We start from the raw sequence: 18,650 nt of genomic DNA on the forward strand, positions 1-18,650 counted from the left end.
TCAGAAATGTTTTTATTTGTGATGAGACGCTTAATGAAAGAGGTTTAATCGCCGGCAAACGAAAACCCTCGATTTCCCGTAAATCCCGGGCTTGGTCCGTATAGTCGAATGTATACAAAGAAAGTACCCTGTGAGTAAACTCATTTCCAAAACGATTTTTTAAATTATCTTTTCACCACTAAAACCCATGAGACTTGTAGTTTTCAAAAATGTTTTCAGTTTTGATGATGCACTGAATAAAAGAAGTTTAATCGCCGGCAAGCGAAATCCCGCCATTTCCCGTAAATCCCGGCTTGGCCCGTATAGTCAAAAGTATACAAAGAAAGTACCCAGGGAGTAAACTCATTTCCCGAACGATTTTTTGTATCATTTTTTCACCACTAAAACGCATGAGACTTGCAGTTTTCAAAAATGTTTTCATTTTTGATGGGACGCTGAATAAAAGAAGTTTAATCGCCGGCAAACGAAAACCCGCGATTTCTCGTAAATCCCGGACTCGGCCCGTATTGTCAAAAGTATACAAAGAAAGTACCCAGGGGGTAAACTCATTTTCCGAACGATTTTTTAATGTTTTTTTTTCACCACTAAAACGCATGAGACTTGTAGTTTTCAAAAATGTTTTCATTTTTGATGAGACGCTTAATGAAAGAGGTTTAATCGCCGGCAAACGAAAACCCGCGATTTCCCGTAAATCCCGGGCTTGGCCCGTATAGTCGAGTGTATACAAAGAAAATACCCAGGGAGTAAACTCATTTCCCGAACGATTTTTTAAATTATTTTTTCACCACTAAAACGCATAAGACTTGTAGTTTTCAAAAATGTTTTCATTTTTGATGAGACGCTGAATAAAAGAAGTTTAATCGCCGGCAAACGAAAGCCCGCGATTTCCCGTTAATCCCGGGTTGGCCCGTATAGTCTAAAGTATACAAAGAAAGTACCCAGGGAGTAAACGCATTTCCCGAACGATTTTTTAAATTATTTTTTCACCACTAAAACGCATGAGACTTGTAGTCTTCAAACTTGTTTTCATTTTTGATGAGACCCTGAATAAAAGAAGTTTAATCGCCGGCAAACGAAAACCCGCGATTTCCCGTAAATCCCGGGCTTGGCCCGTATAGTCGAATGTATACAAAGAAAGTACCAAGGGAGTAAACTCATTTCCCGAACGATTTTTTAAATTTTTTTTTCACCCCTAAAACGCATGAGACTTGTAGTTTTCAAAAATGTTTTCATTTTTGATGAGACGCCTAATGAAAGAGGTTTAATCGCCGGCAAACGAAAACCCGCGATTTCCCGTAAATCCCGGGCTTGGCCCGTATAGTCAAAAGTATACAAAGAAAGTACCCAGTGAGTAAACTCATTTCCCGAACGATTTTTTGTATCATTTTTTCACCACTAAAACGCATGAGACTTGCAGTTTTCAAAAATGTTTTCATTTTTGATGGGACGCTGAATAAAAGAAGTTTAATCGCCGGCAAACGAAAACCCGCGATTTCTCGTAAATCCAGGACTCGGCCCGTATTGTCAAAAGTATACAAAGAAAGTACCCAGGGGGTAAACTCATTTTCCGAACGATTTTTTAATGTTTTTTTTTCACCACTAAAACGCATGAGACTTGTAGTTTTCAAAAATGTTTTCATTTTTGATGAGACGCTTAATGAAAGAGGTTTAATCGCCGGCAAACGAAAACCCGCGATTTCCCGTAAATCCCGGGCTTGGCCCGTATAGTCGAGTGTATACTAAGAAAATACCCAGGGAGTAAACTCATTTCCCGAACGATTTTTTAAATTATTTTTTCACCACTAAAACGCATAAGACTTGTAGTTTTCAAAAATGTTTTCATTTTTGATGAGACGCTGAATAAAAGAAGTTTAATCGCCGGCAAACGAAAGCCCGCGATTTCCCGTTAATCCCGGGTTGGCCCGTATAGTCTAAAGTATACAAAGAAAGTACCCAGGGAGTAAACGCATTTCCCGAACGATTTTTTTAATTATTTTTTCACCACTAAAACGCATGAGACTTGTAGTCTTCAAACTTGTTTTCATTTTTGATGAGACCCTGAATAAAAGAAGTTTAATCGCCGGCAAACGAAAACCCGCGATTTCCCGTAAATCCCGGGCTTGGCCCGTATAGTCGAATGTATACAAAGAAAGTACCAAGGGAGTAAACTCATTTCCCGAACGATTTTTTAAATTTTTTTTTCACCCCTAAAACGCATGAGACTTGTAGTTTTCAAAAATGTTTTCATTTTTGATGGGACGCTGAATAAAAGAAGTTTAATCGCCGGCAAACGAAAACCTGCGATTTCCCGTAAATCCCGGACTCGGCCCGTATAGTCAAAAGTATACAAAGAAAGTACCCAGGGTGTAAACTTAATTCCCGAACGATTTTTTAAATTATTTTTTCACCACTAAAGCCCATGAGACTTGTAGTTTTTAAAAATGTTTTCATTTTTGATGAGACGCTGAATAAAAGAAGTTTAATCGCCGGCAAACGAAAACCCGCGACTTCCCGTAAATCCCGGACTCGGCCCGTATAGTCAAAAGTATACAAAGAAAGTACCCAGGGAGTAAACTCATTTCCCGAAAGATTTTTTAAATTATTTTTTCACCACTAAAACGCATGAGACTTGTAGTTTTCAGAAATGTTTTCATTTGTGATGAGACGCTTAATGAAAGTGGTTTAATCGCCGGCAAACGAAAACCCGCGATTTCCCGTAAATCCCGGACTCGGCCCGTATAGTCAAAAGTATACAAAGAAAGTACCCAGGGTGTAAACTCATTTCCCGAACGATTTTTTAAATTATTTTTTCACCACTAAAGCCCATGAGACTTGTAGTTTTTAAAAATGTTTTCATTTTTTATGAGACGCTGAATAAAAGAAGTTTAATCGCCGGCAAACGAAAACCCGCGATTTCCCGTAAATCCCGGACTCGGCCCGTATAGTCAAAAGTATACAAAGAAAGTACTCAGGGAGTAAACTCATTTCCCGAACGATTTTTTAAATTATTTTTTCACCACTAAAACGCATGAGACTTGTAGTTTTCAGAAATGTTTTTATTTGTGATGAGCCGCTTAATGAAAGTGGTTTAATCGCCGGCAAACGAAAACCCGCGATTTCCCGTAAATCCCGGGCTTGGCCCGTATAGTCGAATGTATACAAAGAAAGTACCCTGTGAGTAAACTCATTTCCAAAACGATTTTTTGAATTATCTTTTCACCACTAAAACCCATGAGACTTGTAGTTTTCAAAAATGTTTTCATTTTTGATGATACACTGAATAAAAGAAGTTTAATCGCCGGCAAACGAAATCCCGCCATTTCCCGTAAATCCCGGCTTGGCCCGTATAGTCAAAAGTATACAAAGAAAATACCCAGGGAGTAAACTCATTTCCCGAACGATTTTTTGTATTATTTTTTCACCACTAAAACGCATGAGACTTGCAGTTTTCAAAAATGTTTTCATTTTTGATGGGACGCTGAATAAAAGAAGTTTAATCGCCGGCAAACGAAAACCCGCGATTTCTCGTAAATCCCGGACTCGGCCCGTATTGTCAAAAGTATATAAAGAAAGTACCCAGGGGGTAAACTCATTTTCCGAACGATTTTTTAATGTTTTTTTTTCACCACTAAAACGCATGAGACTTGTAGTTTTCAAAAATGTTTTCATTTTTGATGAGACGCTTAATGAAAGAGGTTTAATCGCCGGCAAACGAAAACCCGCGATTTCCCGTAAATCCCGTGCTTGGCCCGTATAGTCGAGTGTATACAAAGAAAATACCCAGGGAGTAAACTCATTTCCCGAACGATTTTTTAAATTATTTTTTCACCACTAAAACGCATAAGACTTGTAGTTTTCAAAAATGTTTTCATTTTTGATGAGACGCTGAATAAAAGAAGTTTAATCGCCGGCAAACGAAAGCCCGCCATTTCCCGTAAATCCCGGGTTGGCCCGTATAGTCTAAAGTATACAAAGAAAGTACCCAGGGAGTAAACTCATTTCCCGAACGATTTTTTAAATTATTTTTTCACCACTAAAACGCATGAGACTTGTAGTCTTCAAACTTGTTTTCATTTTTGATGAGACCCTGAATAAAAGAAGTTTAATCGCCGGCAAACGAAAACCCGCCATTTCCCGTAAATCCCGGGCTTGGCCCGTATAGTCGAATGTATACAAAGAAAGTACCAAGGGAGTAAACTCATTTCCGGAACGATTTGTTAAATTTTTTTTTCACCCCTAAAACGCATGAGACTTGTAGTTTTCAAAAATGTTTTCATTTTTGATGAGACGCTTAATGAAAGAGGTTTAATCGCCGGCAAACGAAAACCCGCGATTTCCCGTAAATCCCGGGCTTGGCCCGTATAGTTGAGTGTATACAAAGAAAGTACCCTGTGAGTAAACTCATTTCCAGAACGATTTTTTAAATTATTTTTTCACCACTAAAACGCATAAGACTTGTAGTCTTCAAACTTGTTTTCATTTTTGATGAGACCCTGAATAAAAGAAGTTGAATCGCCGGCAAACGAAAACCCGCGACTTCCCGTAAATCCCGGACTCGGCCCGTCTAGTCAAAAGTATACAAAGAAAGTACCCAGGGAGTAAACTCATTTCCGGAACGAGTTTTCAAGTTATATTTTCACCACTAAAACGCATGAGACTTGTAGTTTTCAAAAATGTTTTCATTTTTGATGAGACGCTGAATAAAAGAAGTTTAATCGCCGGCAAACGAAAACCCGCGATTTCCCGTAAATCCCGGGCTTGGCCCGTATAGTCGAATGTATACAAAGAAAGTACCCTGTGAGTAAACTCATTTCCAGAACGATTTTTTAAATTATTTTTTCATCACTAAAACGCATAAGACTTGTAGTTTTCAAACTTGTTTTCATTTTTGATGAGACCCTGAATAAAAGAAGTTGAATCGCCGGCAAACGAAAACTCGCGACTTCCCGTAAATCCCGGACTCGGCAGTCTAGTCAAAAGTATACAAAGAAAGTACCCAGGGAGTAAACTCATTTCCGGAACGATTTTTTAAATTATTTTTTCACCACTAAAACGCATGAGACTTGTAGTTTTCAAAAATGTTTTCATTTTTGATGAGACGCTGAATAAAAGAAGTTTAATCGCCGGCAAACGAAAACCCGCGATTTCCCGTAAATCCCGGGCTTGGCCCGTATAGTCGAATGTATACAAAGAAAGTACCCTGTGAGTAAACTCATTTCCAGAGCGATTTTTTAAATTATTTTTTCATCACTAAAACGCATAAGACTTGTAGTTTTCAAAATTGTTTTCATTTTTGATGAGACGCTGAATAAAAGAAGTTTAATCGCCGGCAAACGAAAGTCCGCGATTTCCCGTAAATCCCGGGTTAGCCCGTATAGTCTAAAGTATACAAAGAAAATACCCAGGGAGTAAACTCATTTCCCGAACGATTTTTTAAATTATTTTTTCACCACTAAAACGCATGAGACTTGTAGTTTTCAAACTTGTTTTCATTTTTGATGAGACCCTGAATAAAAAAAGTTTAATCGCCGGCAAACGAAAACCCGCGATTTCCCGTAAATCCCGGGCTTGGCCCGTATAGTCGAATGTATACAAAGAAAGTACCCTGTGAGTAAACTCATTTCCAGAGCGATTTTTTAAATTATTTTTTCATCACTAAAACGCATAAGACTTGTAGTTTTCAAAATTGTTTTCATTTTTGATGAGACGCTGAATAAAAGAAGTTTAATCGCCGGCAAACGAAAGTCCGCGATTTCCCGTAAATCCCGGGTTAGCCCGTATAGTCTAAAGTATACAAAGAAAATACCCAGGGAGTAAACTCATTTCCCGAACGATTTTTTAAATTATTTTTTCACCACTAAAACGCATGAGACTTGTAGTTTTCAAACTTGTTTTCATTTTTGATGAGACCCTGAATAAAAAAAGTTTAATCGCCGGCAAACGCAAACCCGCGATTTCCCGTAAATCCCGGGCTTGGCCCGTATAGTCGAATGTATACAAAGAAAGTACCTTGTGAGTAAAGTCATTTCCAGAACGATTTTTTAAATTATTTTTTCATCACTAAAACGCATAAGACTTGTAGTTTTCAAAATTGTTTTCATTTTTGATGAGACGCTGAATAAAAGAAGTTTAATCGCCGGCAAACGAAAACCCGCGATTTCCCGTAAATCCCGGCTTGGCCCGTATAGTCAAAAGTATACAAAGAAAGTACCCAGGGAGTAAACTCATTTCCCGAACGATTTTTTAATTTTTTTTTCACCACTAAAACGCATGAGACTTGTAGTTTTCAAAAATGTTTTTATTTTTGATGAGACGCTTAATGAAAGAGGTTTAATCGCCGGCAAACGAAAACCCGCGATTACCCGTAAATCCCGGGCTTGGCCCGTATAGTCGAATGTATACAAAGAAAGTACCCTGTGAGTAAACTCATTTCCAGAACGATTTTTTATATTATTTTTTCATCACTAAAGCCCATGAGACTTGTAGTTTTTAAAAATGTTTTCAATTTTGATGAGACGCTGAATAAAAGAAGTTGAATCGCCGGCAAACGAAAACCCGCGACTTCCCGTAAATCCCGGACTCGGCCCGTCTAGTCAAAAGTATACAAAGAAAGTACCCAGGGAGTAAACTCATTTCCGGAACGATTTTTTAAATTATTTTTTCACCACTAAAACGCATGAGACTTGTAGTTTTTAAAAATGTTTTCATTTTTGATGAGACGCTGAATAAAAGAAGTTTAATCGCCGGCAAACGAAAACCCGCGATTTCCCGTAAATCCCGGGCTTGGCCCGTATAGTCGAATGTATACAAACAAAGTACCTTGTGAGTAAACTCATTACCAGAACGATTTTTTAAATTATTTTTTCACACTAAAACGCCTAAGACTTTTAGTTTTCAAAATTGTTTTCATTTTTGATGAGACGCTGAATGAAAGAAGTTTAATCGCCAGCAAACGAAAACCTGCGATTTCCCGTAAGTCCCGGCTTGGCCCGTATAGTCAAAAGTATACAAAGAAAGTACCCATGGAGTAAACTCATTTCCCGAACGATTTTTTAAATTATTTTTTCACCACTAATACGCATGAGACTTGTAGTCTTCAAACTTGTTTTCATTTTTGATGAGACCCTGAATAAAAGAATTTGAATCGCCGGCAAACGAAAACCCGCGACTTCCCGTAAATCCCGGACTCGGCCCGTCTAGTCAAAAGTATACAAAGAAAGTACCCAGGGAGTAAACTCATTTCCGGAACGATTTTTTAAATTATTTTTTCACCACTAAAACGCATGAGACTTGTAGTTTTCAAAAATGTTTTCATTTTTGATGAGACGCTGAATAAAAGAAGTTTAATCGCCGGCAAAAGAAAACCCGCGATTTCCCGTAAATCCCGGGCTTGGCCCGTATAGTCGAATGTATACAAAGAAAGTACCCTGTGAGTAAACTCATTTCCAGAACGATTTTTTAAATTATTTTTTCATCACTAAAACGCATGAGACTTGTAGTCTTCAAACTTGTTTTCATTTTTGATGAGACCCTGAATAAAAGAAGTTTAATCGCCGGCAAACGAAAACCCGCGATTTCCCGTAAATCCCGGGCTTGGCCCGTATAGTCGAATGTATACAAAGAAAGTACCCTGTGAGTAAACTCATTTCCAGAACGATTTTTTAAATTATTTTTTCATCACTAAAACACATGAGACTTGTAGTCTTCAAACTTGTTTTCATTTTTGATGAGACCCTGAATAAAAGAAGTTTAATCGCCGGCAAACGAAAACCCGCGATTTCCCGTAAATCCCGGGCTTGGCCCGTATAGTCGAATGTATACAAAGAAAGTACCAAGGGAGTAAACTCATTTCCCGAACGATTTTTTAAATTTTTTTTTCACCCCTAAACCGCATGAGACTTGTAGTTTTCAAAAATGTTTTCATTTTTGATGAGACGCTTAATGAAAGAGGTTTAATCGCCGGCAAACGAAAACCCGCGATTTCCCGTAAATCCCGGGCTTGGCCCGTATGGTCGAGTGTATACAAAGAAAGTACCCTGTGAGTAAACTCATTTCAAGAACGATTTTTTAAATTATTTTTTCACCACTAAAACGCATAAGACTTGTAGTTTTCAAAAATGTTTTCATTTTTGATGAGACGCTGAATAAAAGAAGTTTAATCGCCGGCAAACGAAATCCCGCAATTTCCCGTAAATCCCGGGTTGGCCCGTATAGTCTAAAGTATACAAAGAAAGTACCCAGGGAGTAAACTCATTTCCCGAACGATTTTTTCAATTATTTTTTCACCACTAAAACGCATGAGACTTGTAGTCTTCAAACTTGTTTTCATTTTTGATGAGACCCTGAATAAAAAAAGTTTAATCGCCGGCAAACGAAAACCCGCGATTTCCCATAAATCCCGGGTTGGCCCGTATAGTCTAAAGTATACAAAGAAAGTACCCAGGGAGTAAACTCATTTTCTGAACGATTTTTTAAATTATTTTTTCACCACTAAAACGCATGAGACTTGTAGTCTTTAAACTTGTTTTCATTTTTGATGAGACCCTGAATAAAAGAAGTTGAATCGCCGGCAAACGAAAACCCGCGACTTCCCGTAAATCCCGGACTCGGCCCGTCTAGTCTAAAGTATACAAAGAAAGTACCCAGGGAGTAAACTCATTTCCCGAACGATTTTTTAAATTATTTTTTCACCACTAAAACGCATGAGACTTGTAGTTTTCAAAAATGTTTTCATTTTTGATGAGACGCTGAATAAAAGGAGTTTAATCGCCGACAAACGAAAACCCGCGATTTCCCGTAAATCCCGGGCTTGGCCCGTATAGTCGAATGTATACAAAAAAAGTACCCTGTGAGTAAACTCATTTCCAGAACGATTTTTTAAATTATTTTTTCATCACTAAAACGCATAAGACTTGTAGTTTTCAAAATTGTTTTCATTTTTGATGAGACTCTGAATAAAAGAAGTTTAATCCCTGGCAAACGAAAGCCCGCGATTTCCCGTAAATCCCGGGTTGGCCCTTATAGTCTAAAGTATACAAAGAAAATACCCAGGGAGTAAACTCATTTCCCGAACGATTTTTTAAATTATTTTTTCACCACTAAAACGCATGAGACTTGTAGTCTTCAAACTTGTTTTCATTTTTGATGAGACCCTGAATAAAAGAAGTTTAATCGCCGGCAAACAAAAACCCGCGATTTCCCGTAAATCCCGGGCTTGGCCCGTATAGTCGAATGTATACAAAGAAAGTACCAAGGGAGTAAACTCATTTCCCGAACGATTTTTTAAATTTTTTTTTCACCCCTAAAACGCATGAGACTTGTAGTTTTCAAAAATTATTTCATTTTTGATGAGACGCTTAATGAAAGAGGTTTAATCGCTGGCAAACGAAAACCCGCGATTTCCCGTAAATCCCGGGCTTGGCCCGTATAGTCGAGTGTATACAAAGAAAGTACCCTGTGAGTAAACTCATTTCAAGAACGATTTTTTAAATTATTTTTTCACCACTAAAACGCGTAAGACTTGTAGTTTTCAAAAATGTTTTCATTTTTGATGATACACTGAATAAAAGAAGTTTAATCGCCGGCAAGCGAAATCCCGCCATTTCCCGTAAATCCCGGCTTGGCCCGTATAGTCAAAAGTATACAAAGAAAATACCCAGGGAGTAAACTCATTTCCCGAACGATTTTTTGTATTATTTTTTCACCACTAAAACGCATGAGACTTGCAGTTTTCAAAAATGTTTTCATTTTTGATGGGACGCTGAATAAAAGAAGTTTAATCGCCGGCAAACGAAAACCCGCGATTTCTCGTAAATCCCGGACTCGGCCCGTATTGTCAAAAGTGTATAAAGAAAGTACCCAGGGGGTAAACTCATTTTCCGAACGATTTTTTAATGTTTTTTTTTCACCACTAAAACGCATGAGACTTGTAGTTTTCAAAAATGTTTTCATTTTTGATGAGACGCTTAATGAAAGAGGTTTAATCGCCGGCAAACGAAAACCCGCGATTTCCCGTAAATCCCGGGCTTGGCCCGTATAGTTGAGTGTATACAAAGAAAGTACCCTGTGAGTAAACTCATTTCCAGAACGATTTTTTAAATTATTTTTTCACCACTAAAACGCATAAGACTTGTAGTCTTCAAACTTGTTTTCATTTTTGATGAGACCCTGAATAAAAGAAGTTGAATCGCCGGCAAACGAAAACCCGCGACTTCCCGTAAATCCCGGACTCGGCCCGTCTAGTCAAAAGTATACAAAGAAAGTACCCAGGGAGTAAACTCATTTCCGGAACGATTTTTTAAATTATTTTTTCACCACTAAAAGGCATGAGACTTGTAGTTTTCAAAATTGTTTTCATTTTTGATGAGACGCTGAATGAAAGAAGTTTAATCGCCGGCAAACAAAAACCCGCGATTTCCCGTAAGTCCCGGCTTGGCCCGTATAGTCAAAAGTATACAAAGAAAGTACCCATGGAGTAAACTCATTTCCCGAACGATTTTTTAAATTATTTTTTCACCACTAATACGCATGAGACTTGTAGTCTTCAAACTTGTTTTCATTTTTGATGAGACCCTGAATAAAAGAAGTTGAATCGCCGGCAAACGAAAACCCGCGACTTCCCGTAAATCCCGGACTCGGCCCGTCTAGTCAAAAGTATACAAAGAAAGTACCCAGGGAGTAAACTCATTTGCGGAACGATTTTTTAAATTATTTTTTCATCACTAAAACGCATGAGACTTGTAGTCTTCAAACTTGTTTTCATTTTTGATGAGACCCTGAATAAAAGAAGTTTAATCGCCGGCAAACGAAAACCCGCGATTTCCCGTAAATCCCGGGCTTGGCCCGTATAGTCGAATGTATACAAAGAAAGTACCAAGGGAGTAAACTCATTTCCCGAACGATTTTTTAAATTTTTTTTTCACCCCTAAACCGCATGAGACTTGTAGTTTTCAAAAATGTTTTCATTTTTGATGAGACGCTTAATGAAAGAGGTTTAATCGCCGGCAAACGAAAACCCGCGATTTCCCGTAAATCCCGGGCTTGGCCCGTATGGTCGAGTGTATACAAAGAAAGTACCCTGTGAGTAAACTCATTTCAAGAACGATTATTTAAATTATTTTTTCACCACTAAAACGCATAAGACTTGTAGTTTTCAAAAATGTTTTCATTTTTGATGAGACGCTGAATAAAAGGAGTTTAATCGCCGACAAACGAAAACCCGCGATTTCCCGTAAATCCCGGGCTTGGCCCGTATAGTCGAATGTATACAAAGAAAGTACCCTGTGAGTAAACTCATTTCCAGAACGATTTTTTAAATTATTTTTTCATCACTAAAACGCATAAGACTTGTAGTTTTCAAAATTGTTTTCATTTTTGATGAGACTCTGAATAAAAGAAGTTTAATCCCTGGCAAACGAAAGCCCGCGATTTCCCGTAAATCCCGGGTTGGCCCTTATAGTCTAAAGTATACAAAGAAAATACCCAGGGAGTAAACTCATTTCCCGAACGATTTTTTAAATTATTTTTTCACCACTAAAACGCATGAGACTTGTAGTCTTCAAACTTGTTTTCATTTTTGATGAGACCCTGAATAAAAGAAGTTTAATCGCCGGCAAACAAAAACCCGCGATTTCCCGTAAATCCCGGGCTTGGCCCGTATAGTCGAATGTATACAAAGAAAGTACCAAGGGAGTAAACTCATTTCCCGAACGATTTTTTAAATTTTTTTTTCACCCCTAAAACGCATGAGACTTGTAGTTTTCAAAAATTATTTCATTTTTGATGAGACGCTTAATGAAAGAGGTTTAATCGCTGGCAAATGAAAACCCGCGATTTCCCGTAAATCCCGGGCTTGGCCCGTATAGTCGAGTGTATACAAAGAAAGTACCCTGTGAGTAAACTCATTTCAAGAACGATTTTTTAAATTATTTTTTCACCACTAAAACGCGTAAGACTTGTAGTTTTCAAAAATGTTTTCATTTTTGATGATACACTGAATAAAAGAAGTTTAATCGCCGGCAAGCGAAATCCCGCCATTTCCCGTAAATCCCGGCTTGGCCCGTATAGTCAAAAGTATACAAAGAAAATACCCAGGGAGTAAACTCATTTCCCGAACGATTTTTTGTATTATTTTTTCACCACTAAAACGCATGAGACTTGCAGTTTTCAAAAATGTTTTCATTTTTGATGGGACGCTGAATAAAAGAAGTTTAATCGCCGGCAAACGAAAACCCGCGATTTCTCGTAAATCCCGGACTCGGCCCGTATTGTCAAAAGTGTATAAAGAAAGTACCCAGGGGGTAAACTCATTTTCCGAACGATTTTTTAATGTTTTTTTTTCACCACTAAAACGCATGAGACTTGTAGTTTTCAAAAATGTTTTCATTTTTGATGAGACGCTTAATGAAAGAGGTTTAATCGCCGGCAAACGAAAACCCGCGATTTCCCGTAAATCCCGGGCTTGGCCCGTATAGTTGAGTGTATACAAAGAAAGTACCCTGTGAGTAAACTCATTTCCAGAACGATTTTTTAAATTATTTTTTCACCACTAAAACGCATAAGACTTGTAGTCTTCAAACTTGTTTTCATTTTTGATGAGACCCTGAATAAAAGAAGTTGAATCGCCGGCAAACGAAAACCCGCGACTTCCCGTAAATCCCGGACTCGGCCCGTCTAGTCAAAAGTATACAAAGAAAGTACCCAGGGAGTAAACTCATTTCCGGAACGATTTTTTAAATTATTTTTTCACCACTAAAAGGCATGAGACTTGTAGTTTTCAAAATTGTTTTCATTTTTGATGAGACGCTGAATGAAAGAAGTTTAATCGCCGGCAAACAAAAACCCGCGATTTCCCGTAAGTCCCGGCTTGGCCCGTATAGTCAAAAGTATACAAAGAAAGTACCCATGGAGTAAACTCATTTCCCGAACGATTTTTTAAATTATTTTTTCACCACTAATACGCATGAGACTTGTAGTCTTCAAACTTGTTTTCATTTTTGATGAGACCCTGAATAAAAGAAGTTGAATCGCCGGCAAACGAAAACCCGCGACTTCCCGTAAATCCCGGACTCGGCCCGTCTAGTCAAAAGTATACAAAGAAAGTACCCAGGGAGTAAACTCATTTGCGGAACGATTTTTTAAATTATTTTTTCATCACTAAAACGCATGAGACTTGTAGTCTTCAAACTTGTTTTCATTTTTGATGAGACCCTGAATAAAAGAAGTTTAATCGCCGGCAAACGAAAACCCGCGATTTCCCGTAAATCCCGGGCTTGGCCCGTATAGTCGAATGTATACAAAGAAAGTACCAAGGGAGTAAACTCATTTCCCGAACGATTTTTTAAATTTTTTTTTCACCCCTAAACCGCATGAGACTTGTAGTTTTCAAAAATGTTTTCATTTTTGATGAGACGCTTAATGAAAGAGGTTTAATCGCCGGCAAACGAAAACCCGCGATTTCCCGTAAATCCCGGGCTTGGCCCGTATGGTCGAGTGTATACAAAGAAAGTACCCTGTGAGTAAACTCATTTCAAGAACGATTATTTAAATTATTTTTTCACCACTAAAACGCGTAAGACTTGTAGTTTTCAAAAATGTTTTCATTTTTGATGATACACTGAATAAAAGAAGTTTAATCGCCGGCAAGCGAAATCCCGCCATTTCCCGTAAATCCCGGCTTGGCCCGTATAGTCAAAAGTATACAAAGAAAATACCCAGGGAGTAAACTCATTTCCCGAACGATTTTTTGTATTATTTTTTCACCACTAAAACGCATGAGACTTGCAGTTTTCAAAAATGTTTTCATTTTTGATGGGACGCTGAATAAAAGAAGTTTAATCACCGGCAAACGAAAACCCGCGATTTCTCGTAAATCCCGGACTCGGCCCGTATTGTCAAAAGTGTATAAAGAAAGTACCCAGGGGGTAAACTCATTTTCCGAACGATTTTTTAATGTTTTTTTTTCACCACTAAAACGCATGAGACTTGTAGTTTTCAAAAATGTTTTCATTTTTGATGAGACGCTTAATGAAAGAGGTTTAATCGCCGGCAAACGAAAACCCGCGATTTCCCGTAAATCCCTGGCTTGGCCCGTATAGTTGAGTGTATACAAAGAAAGTACCCTGTGAGTAAACTCATTTCCAGAACGATTTTTTAAATTATTTTTTCACCACTAAAACGCATAAGACTTGTAGTCTTCAAACTTGTTTTCATTTTTGATGAGACCCTGAATAAAAGAAGTTGAATCGCCGGCAAACGAAAACCCGCGACTTCCCGTAAATCCCGGACTCGGCCCGTCTAGTCAAAAGTATACAAAGAAAGTACCCAGGGAGTAAACTCATTTCCGGAACGATTTTTTAAATTATTTTTTCACCACTAAAAGGCATGAGACTTGTAGTTTTCAAAATTGTTTTCATTTTTGATGAGACGCTGAATGAAAGAAGTTTAATCGCCGGCAAACAAAAACCCGCGATTTCCCGTAAGTCCCGGCTTGGCCCGTATAGTCAAAAGTATACAAAGAAAGTACCCATGGAGTAAACTCATTTCCCGAACGATTTTTTAAATTATTTTTTCACCACTAATACGCATGAGACTTGTAGTCTTCAAACTTGTTTTCATTTTTGATGAGACCCTGAATAAAAGAAGTTGAATCGCCGGCAAACGAAAACCCGCGACTTCCCGCAAATCCCGGACTCGGCCCGTCTAGTCAAAAGTATACAAAGAAAGTACCCAGGGAGTAAACTCATTTGCGGAACGATTTTTTAAATTATTTTTTCATCACTAAAACGCATGAGACTTGTAGTCTTCAAACTTGTTTTCATTTTTGATGAGACCCTGAATAAAAGAAGTTTAATCGCCGGCAAACGAAAACCCGCGATTTCCCGTAAATCCCGGGCTTGGCCCGTATAGTCGAATGTATACAAAGAAAGTACCAAGGGAGTAAACTCATTTCCCGAACGATTTTTTAAATTTTTTTTTCACCCCTAAACCGCATGAGACTTGTAGTTTTCAAAAATGTTTTCATTTTTGATGAGACGCTTAATGAAAGAGGTTTAATCGCCGGCAAACGAAAACCCGCGATTTCCCGTAAATCCCGGGCTTGGCCCGTATGGTCGAGTGTATACAAAGAAAGTACCCTGTGAGTAAACTCATTTCAAGAACGATTATTTAAATTATTTTTTCACCACTAAAACGCATAAGACTTGTAGTTTTCAAAAATGTTTTCATTTTTGATGAGACGCTGAATAAAAGGAGTTTAATCGCCGACAAACGAAAACCCGCGATTTCCCGTAAATCCCGGGCTTGGCCCGTATAGTCGAATGTATACAAAGAAAGTACCCTGTGAGTAAACTCATTTCCAGAACGATTTTTTAAATTATTTTTTCATCACTAAAACGCATAAGACTTGTAGTTTTCAAAATTGTTTTCATTTTTGATGAGACTCTGAATAAAAGAAGTTTAATCCCTGGCAAACGAAAGCCCGCGATTTCCCGTAAATCCCGGGTTGGCCCTTATAGTCTAAAGTATACAAAGAAAATACCCAGGGAGTAAACTCATTTCCCGAACGATTTTTTAAATTATTTTTTCACCACTAAAACGCATGAGACTTGTAGTCTTCAAACTTGTTTTCATTTTTGATGAGACGCTTAATGAAAGAGGTTTAATCGCTGGCAAACGAAAACCCGCGATTTCCCGTAAATCCCGGGCTTGGCCCGTATAGTCGAGTGTATACAAAGAAAGTACCCTGTGAGTAAACTCATTTCAAGAACGATTTTTTAAATTATTTTTTCACCACTAAAACGCGTAAGACTTGTAGTTTTCAAAAATGTTTTCATTTTTGATGATACACTGAATAAAAGAAGTTTAATCGCCGGCAAGCGAAATCCCGCCATTTCCCGTAAATCCCGGCTTGGCCCGTATAGTCAAAAGTATACAAAGAAAATACCCAGGGAGTAAACTCATTTCCCGAACGATTTTTTGTATTATTTTTTCACCACTAAAACGCATGAGACTTGCAGTTTTCAAAAATGTTTTCATTTTTGATGGGACGCTGAATAAAAGAAGTTTAATCGCCGGCAAACGAAAACCCGCGATTTCTCGTAAATCCCGGACTCGGCCCGTATTGTCAAAAGTGTATAAAGAAAGTACCCAGGGGGTAAACTCATTTTCCGAACGATTTTTTAATGTTTTTTTTTCACCACTAAAACGCATGAGACTTGCAGTTTTCAAAAATGTTTTCATTTTTGATGAGACGCTTAATGAAAGAGGTTTAATCGCCGGCAAACGAAAACCCGCGATTTCCCGTAAATCCCGGGCTTGGCCCGTATAGTTGAGTGTATACAAAGAAAGTACCCTGTGAGTAAACTCATTTCCAGAACGATTTTTTAAATTATTTTTTCACCACTAAAACGCATAAGACTTGTAGTCTTCAAACTTGTTTTCATTTTTGATGAGACCCTGAATAAAAGAAGTTGAATCGCCGGCAAACGAAAACCCGCGACTTCCCGTAAATCCCGGACTCGGCCCGTCTAGTCAAAAGTATACAAAGAAAGTACCCAGGGAGTAAACTCATTTCCGGAACGATTTTTTAAATTATTTTTTCACCACTAAAAGGCATGAGACTTGTAGTTTTCAAAATTGTTTTCATTTTTGATGAGACGCTGAATGAAAGAAGTTTAATCGCCGGCAAACAAAAACCCGCGATTTCCCGTAAGTCCCGGCTTGGCCCGTATAGTCAAAAGTATACAAAGAAAGTACCCATGGAGTAAACTCATTTCCCGAACGATTTTTTAAATTATTTTTTCACCACTAATACGCATGAGACTTGTAGTCTTCAAACTTGTTTTCATTTTTGATGAGACCCTGAATAAAAGAAGTTGAATCGCCGGCAAACGAAAACCCGCGACTTCCCGTAAATCCCGGACTCGGCCCGTCTAGTCAAAAGTATACAAAGAAAGTACCCAGGGAGTAAACTCATTTGCGGAACGATTTTTTAAATTATTTTTTCATCACTAAAACGCATGAGACTTGTAGTCTTCAAACTTGTTTTCATTTTTGATGAGACCCTGAATAAAAGAAGTTTAATCGCCGGCAAACGAAAACCCGCGATTTCCCGTAAATCCCGGGCTTGGCCCGTATAGTCGAATGTATACAAAGAAAGTACCAAGGGAGTAAACTCATTTCCCGAACGATTTTTTAAATTTTTTTTTCACCCCTAAACCGCATGAGACTTGTAGTTTTCAAAAATGTTTTCATTTTTGATGAGACGCTTAATGAAAGAGGTTTAATCGCCGGCAAACGAAAACCCGCGATTTCCCGTAAATCCCGGGCTTGGCCCGTATGGTCGAGTGTATACAAAGAAAGTACCCTGTGAGTAAACTCATTTCAAGAACGATTATTTAAATTATTTTTTCACCACTAAAACGCATAAGACTTGTAGTTTTCAAAAATGTTTTCATTTTTGATGAGACGCTGAATAAAAGAAGTTTAATCGCCGGCAAACGAAATCCTGCGATTTCCCGTAAATCCCGGGTTGGCCCGTATAGTCTAAAGTATACAAAGAAAGTACCCAGGGAGTAAACTCATTTCCCGAACGATTTTTTCAATTATTTTTTCACCACTAAAACGCATGAGACTTGTAGTCTTCAAACTTGTTTTCATTTTTGATGAGATCCTGAATAAAAAAAGTTTAATCGCCGGCAAACGAAAACCCGCGATTTCCCATAAATCCCGGGTTGGCCCGTATAGTCTAAAGTATACAAAGAAAGTACCCAGGGAGTAAACTCATTTCCTGAACGATTTTTTAAATTATTTTTTCACCACTAGAACGCATGAGACTTGTAGTCTTTAAACTTGTTTTCATTTTTGATGAGACCCTGAATAAAAGAAGTTGAATCGCCGGCAAACGAAAACCCGCGACTTCCCGTAAATCCCGGACTCGGCCCGTCTAGTCTAAAGTATACAAAGAAAGTACCCAGGGAGTAAACTCATTTCCCGAACGATTTTTTAAATTATTTTTTCACCACTAAAACGCATGAGACTTGTAGTTTTCAACAATGTTTTCATTTTTGATGAGACGCTGAATAAAAGAAGTTTAATCGCCGACAAACGAAAACCCGCGATTTCCCGTAAATCCCGGGCTTGGCCCGTATAGTCGAATGTATACAAAGAAAGTACCCTGTGAGTAAACTCATTTCCAGAACGATTTTTTAAATTATTTTTTCATCACTAAAACGCATAAGACTTGTAGTTTTCAAAATTGTTTTCATTTTTGATGAGACTCTGAATAAAAGAAGTTTAATCGCCGGCAAACGAAAGCCCGCGATTTCCCGTAAATCCCGGGTTGGCCCGTATAGTCTAAAGTATACAAAGAAAATACCCAGGGAGTAAACTCATTTCCCGAACGATTTTTTAAATTATTTTTTCACCACTAAAACGCATGAGACTTGTAGTCTTCAAACTTGTTTTCATTTTTGATGAGACCCTGAATAAAAGAAGTTTAATCGCCGGCAAACGAAAACCCGCGATTTCCCGTAAATCCCGGGCTTGGCCCGTATAGTCGAATGTATACAAAGAAAGTACCAAGGGAGTAAACTCATTTCCCGAACGATTTTTTAAATTTTTTTTTCACCCCTAAAACGCATGAGACTTGT

This window comes from Hydractinia symbiolongicarpus, chromosome 6 (assembly GCF_029227915.1).
Source record: "Hydractinia symbiolongicarpus strain clone_291-10 chromosome 6, HSymV2.1, whole genome shotgun sequence".
NCBI classification, from domain to species: domain Eukaryota; kingdom Metazoa; phylum Cnidaria; class Hydrozoa; order Anthoathecata; family Hydractiniidae; genus Hydractinia; species Hydractinia symbiolongicarpus.